This window comes from Suricata suricatta, chromosome 1 (genome assembly GCF_006229205.1).
Source record: "Suricata suricatta isolate VVHF042 chromosome 1, meerkat_22Aug2017_6uvM2_HiC, whole genome shotgun sequence".
In the NCBI taxonomy this organism is placed as follows: Eukaryota; Metazoa; Chordata; class Mammalia; order Carnivora; family Herpestidae; genus Suricata; species Suricata suricatta.
Genome location: NC_043700.1, coordinates 85,310,006 through 85,316,005, shown reverse-complemented (window position 1 = coordinate 85,316,005; position 6,000 = coordinate 85,310,006). Strand labels below are relative to the sequence as shown.

At 37.2% G+C, this 6,000-nt stretch overlaps 1 long non-coding RNA gene across 1 annotated transcript in view; it reads left to right on the top strand.

The window, feature by feature from the left end:
* LOC115271808 overlaps positions 1-6,000 on the top strand; it is a 28,227-nt gene that overhangs the window by 17,892 nt on the left and 4,335 nt on the right. Inside the window, exons 3-4 of the long non-coding RNA XR_003900109.1 lie at positions 2,107-2,156; positions 2,825-2,958. This is a non-coding gene — a long non-coding RNA (uncharacterized LOC115271808). The remainder of the gene's footprint in view (positions 1-2,106; positions 2,157-2,824; positions 2,959-6,000) is intronic.

Genomic DNA, 6,000 nt, shown 5'->3' with positions numbered 1-6,000 from the left:
TTAGACTTATACAGAAATTAGAAGGTTAAGTAACAACTAGTTAATCACCTAATTTCACAGCTATCTGAAGTGGCAATCGTTATATAGCAGCTTATCTATGATACATTCAAGATACATGATACAATTTATTACTTGTTCATAGGCTACAACACAGCCTGCTTAATACCTTTCCTTAAATTCCACCTCTATACTACAATATACTTGAGGTCCATGCAAAAAAGTAGCTACCTTTTATATAGGAAATGGATGATTAAGTCTTTGGTGCTGTAAAAGCAACTTCATTTAAACATAACCACCCCCACCACCAAAGTGTGTCTTGGGCTTTTCCCTTATTATTTTCTTTACTTTTTTTTTTCCAAACTATTATATTTTAAAGATAGAAGGCAATAATCCTTCGGGATCATTTACAACATATTTTCTGTAAATGTATGAAATATGCTTATTTGGTAGTTTTCCAACATGTGCAAAACATTAAGACATCACATCACTAATGAAATTTTTAGCTTTATCTAATTCTCTGAGATCAGAGTTTATACAATTGAAAAGCAGTATGTAATGTTTGATTTCAATTTTTATACAGAGAGACCCTGTATAATAAATTTCTGTAGTTAGGTCTTTGTAAAGGTCTGAGTGGAAAATGCAAGTTTGCTCTTTGAAACAGATATAAGTATTTGAATCAGTGTTACTTATTTTCCTAGTGTGAATGATCACTTTTCAAATATAAATACTAGGGGCGCCTGGGTGGCTCAGTGGGTTAAGCGTCTGGCTTCGGATCAGGTCGTGACCTCACAGTTTGTGGGTTCTAGCCCTGCGTTGGGCACTGTGCTGACAGCTAGCTCAGAGCCTGGAGCCTGTCTTCAGATTCTATTTCTTTCTCTCTCTGACCCTCCCTGCTCGCACTGTGTCTCTCTGTCTCTCAAAAATAAATAAAAAACATTTAAAAATTAAAAAAAATAAATATAAATATTAAATGAGTATTATGATTCAGGCATTTACTCACTTCACAAAGTTGTACAACAATCGAAGAATCTTAGAAATACAAAATGTAAATTCTACTTATTTTTAAAAGTTCTATCTTTCTGAATTTTGCACATTTCACTTTTGCCATTTCCCCCAGTATTCTAGACTGCCTGCAATGTTTCAGAATGGTTGAACTTTAAAATCTGTGCTCCAGATCTTTAAGTTGTCTTCTGCTGCACAAGTACTAATGCCTAATGCAAAGACTTACAAGATGACAAAGAATTTCAAAACCACTGCACTTAGAGTTGAGTGGATTATAAAGTATACCAGCCGCCTTTAGCTACTAATAAGAAAATCATTATTTACTTGGTTTAAAGAGTTTCCCTCATTTGAGGGCAGTTCACCAAGATTAAAAATGAGCAAAACAGTCAAAGATGAAATAGAACAACCTGATGATCTAGAGAAGGGCTTCTAGGAGTGTAGAAGTCATCACCTACCTGTTCCTAGAAAAGAAGTAGAACAATAAAGATGGAGAACCACGTGAAAGATCAACTGGCAGTTTCCTTTTTATTTGACCCCATATTCTATAACTCAATTTATGATAAATACTAAAGAAAATAAATATGACAAAGATTTGAAAGAACATATTTTGTGTGTATCATTTGGTGAACTGATAAAAATTAATCAAATTAAAACCAGCTTAGAAAAAATGTATATAGATATAGATAGCTAAATACAGAAAATTGTAATAAAAATATTTATTGCAATAATAGTTTAAATTTCTCTTAATATACAAATTGCATATTTGAATAAATGAAATGTTTTACCACAAAGATCTCCATTAAAGGGGACAAATTTAAATAACTATAGATTTAGGCTCTAAGTCATAAAATTAAAAACAATTATTTCATTAAAGGAAGATGGATGGTGGATGATATCCTTTGGCAGCACAGAGAAAAATATAAATAAAAAGGAGATTTAGGATTCAAACCTAAAACATAAAATTTCTAATACAGTTTACTAAGTATTATCTTTTTCCAGTAGATCATTATTATGAAAGATCAAAATTTACTTTGCTGTATATAGGATTAAGTCCCATGTTTTGATAATTTTCTATACATCTTTTTACTTTCATTTTGTTTTCAGCAAATCCTGTTACTGTTATAATGCAACTCATCTTTCAATGACTCATGAAGGTACTTAAAAATATTAACAAATATTGGAAGGAGAAGCTAAGATGGTGGAGTAGCAAGAGGACTCTAAGCTTTGCCTTGTCCCTCGAACACAGCTAGAGAATTATCAAATCTTCTGAATACCCAAGAAATCAATCTGAGGACTGACAGATTAAACTGTACAGCTAGAGGGAGAGAAGAGACTGCATCGTAGAAGATGGGGGGTGCAGAGACCTGGTTTGGGGGGGAAAAAGATTGAGGGTGCTGCAGAGGAAAAGGAGCCCTGATTACAGAGGGAGGCAACAGAGAGGAAAAAAGAGGGAGGAAAGAAGAGGGAAGAGAGAGAAAGGGAGGAGCTCATGCACTAGCTCAAGGAAAACACTTTCCCAAAGCTATTGACTGAGAAAACAGGAAGCGCTGATTTTCATGAGTTTTTGTAATCAATGGAGCTCAAAGACTGGAGTTTTAGATGTCTAAGTTGTGGCTGGTAGAGACAGCTCTGAGGGAGCTGCCGTATTCCTGTAGAGAAGGCAGGCAGATAGCCCAGAGACAGTTGGCACAATATGAGGATGCCCTGGGACACAGTAGGAGAGATGGACCCCCCCCTTCTTAGAGTGTATCTGAGAGAGGTAGCATTACCTCTCTTAGGACAAAGGAGCTGGTGGGCACCATTTTCTTCCCCTGCCCCTCAGCATAGGTGAAGAGAGACCTGCTAAGGGTGGCTAACCTGGACACTGGCTGTTTACTGTGCTTTACCCCAAACCTCAAGCTCCAATGGTTTGGTGTGACAGCTCTTCTGGATCAAACCTGCATCAGTCCTAGCATGGTGAGACCCTCCCCCAAAAGACCAGTGTGGATCCCTTCCACACCAGATCCCTAAACTCATCTGGCCTGGGTGGCTTGACTGGGTTAAAGTCCAAAGTGCACTGCACTGCTCCAACCAGGCAAGCAACCTGGACACATTGTGAAGGCAGCAACCTGAAAGATGCCTAAGACACATGAGGGGAAATTGTTTGTTCTTCTGGAGGGCTCCTGCATGGCAGCAAGTGTGACTCCCTCTTGGGAGGTGAAAAAGCTGGCTGGTGCCATCTGTCTCCCCTAACCCTCAGCATAAACTAACTTTAGTAACAGCACAGTGCCAACACTGGTGGCCTAAACTTGCTTACATCAAGCCCCACCCCTCTGCACTCTGCAGGTCTAGCTTTTCTTAGGCAAGTATGCCTGATAACCAGCAAGCAGATTCCTGTCCCAGAACACTGGCACAGACCCCCTGCATGCACCACACCTACTGACCACAGAGCTCTAGAAAGCTTCAGCTCTACTGAAAATAGCATCAGGTTTTTTTTAAACAAGTGGACCAAAGCACACCTAGTTAAAACTCTCCATACTCTGGTCAAGGGCCAAACACTCCGCACTCCAGACAAGAAAAAACTTTGCAGAGGACTGACCTGAAGGATAGAACAGCCAAAAAACAAAAACAAAATCAAAAACATACAAACAAACAAACAAACAAAAAAAACCACAGCAGCAGAGTGCATACAGCATACATAGAGACACTTCCTAAAGAACTAGGCTCTGGACAGTATATAACATCTTCTTCATATAGCAATTATTCTCAGGAACAAGAAACATAACAGGCTTTCTTGACAGAGGAAGACAGAGACCTGGACAAAATGCTAAGACAGAGGAATTCATCCCAAAAGAAAGAATAAGAAAAGGCAAGGGCCAGAGATCTACTCAAAACAGATATAAGTTATATGCCTGGTCCGTAATTTAAAGCAACAATCATAAGAATATTAGGTAAGCTTGAGAAAAGCACCAGGGATGTCTCCCTTACCAGAGATAAAAGAACTAAAAACTAATCAGACCAAATGCAAAATTCAGTAACTGAGATTTGAAACCAACTGTATGTAATGACCACAATGATGGAAGAATCAGAGGAACAAATAAGTGATAAAGAAGATAAAATTATTAAAAATAATGAAGATGCACAAAAGAGGGAAAGAAGAATTTTGGATCATGAAAGTAGACTTGGGGAATTCAGGGACTCTATAAAGCATTACAACATTCATATCATAGCAGTCCCAGATGAAGAGAGGGAAAAGGGGGCAGACGGTTTACTCAAGTAAATTGCAGCTCAAAACTTCCCTAATCTGGGGAAATGAAAGAGAGGCACAGAGGCACAGAAAACTCCCACCAAAATCAATAAAAAACAGACAAACATCAAGACATATTGTAGTTAAATTTGGAAAATATAGAGATAAAGAATCCTAAAAGAAGCAAGACAAAAAAAAGTCCCTAACATACAAGGCAAGATGAATAATATTAGCAACAGATCTCTCCACAGAAACTTGGCAGGCAAGAAAGGAGTGGCATGATATATTCAACGTGCCAAACAGGAAAAATCTGCAGCCAAATATACTCTGCCCAGAAAGACGATAATTCACAATAAAAGGAGAAATAAAGAATTTCCCAAACAAAAGCTAAAGGAGCTTGGGACCATTAAACCAGCCCTGCAGAAAATTTTGAGGGGACTCTTTGAGTGAAAAAGAAAGACTCAAAGTGACAAAAACTAGAAAGGAACAAAGAACATCTCCAGAAACGATAAAAAATTCAGTAACAAAATGACACTAAATTTATGTCTATCAATAATTACTCTGAATACAAATGGATTAAAAGCTCCAATTAAAGAACTTCAGGTGTCAGAATAGACAAAACACAAAAACAAAACAAAAACAGACTGATCTGTATGATGGCTACACAAGACTAATTTTGGATCTAAAAAAACCAGAAGGTTGAAAGTGAGGGGTTGGAGAAACACTTAGTATGCAAATAGATGTCCAAAGAAAGCCTGAATAGCAATACTTATATCAGACAAACTAAATTTTAAACTAAAGACTGTAACAAGAGATAAAGAAGGGCACTACATCATAATAAACAGGTTGATCCAACAAGAAGGTCTAACAATTGCAAATATTTATGTCCTCACCTTGAAAACACCCAAATATATAAAACAACATCAAACCTAAAGGAGCTTATTGATAATAAAATCAGCCAGCTCTTGGGGCACCTGGGTGGCTCAGTTGGTTGTGCATCTGACTTCGGGTCAGGTCATGATCTTGCAGTTCGTGAGTTCAAGCCCCACTTCGGTCTCCGCACTAATGGAGTGGACCTTGCTTAAGGTTGTCTCTCTCCCTCTTTCTGCCTCTTCACCACTCATACTCTATCACCCTCTTTCCCAAAATAGATAATAAAAGTTTAAAATATAAATAAAAGAAGAGCCAGGTCTGGACATCAGGGAGGAGATGCATCAAAGACAGGTAGAATAGTTTCAGAAAACAGCTGACATGGAGGATATAAGGTCTGGCAGCATACTGACTCCTACAATAATAGGGGACTCAAACAACAAATTTATATCAATATACAGATCAACTAAGCAGAAAACCAACAAAGTAGACAATGCTTTTGAATGACACACATGACTAGATAGACTTAACAGATATATTCAGAACATATTATCCTAGAACAGTAGAATACACATTACTTTTGAGTGCACATGCGACATTCTCCAGAATAGATCATATACTAGATCAAATATCAGCTCTTAACAAATACAAAAGACTGAGATCATACTATACATGTTTTCCAACAACAATTCTATGAAATTTGAAAATCAGTCACAAGAAAAAATTTGGAGAGACCACAAATATATGGAGGCTAAAGAACATCCTACTAACAAGTGAATGGATCAACTGGGAAATTAAAGAAAATATAAAAATATATATGGAAACAAATAAAAATGAATGCATGACAGTCTAAAACCTTTGGGATCCAGTAAAAGCAATCATAAGAGGAAAGTATATAGGAA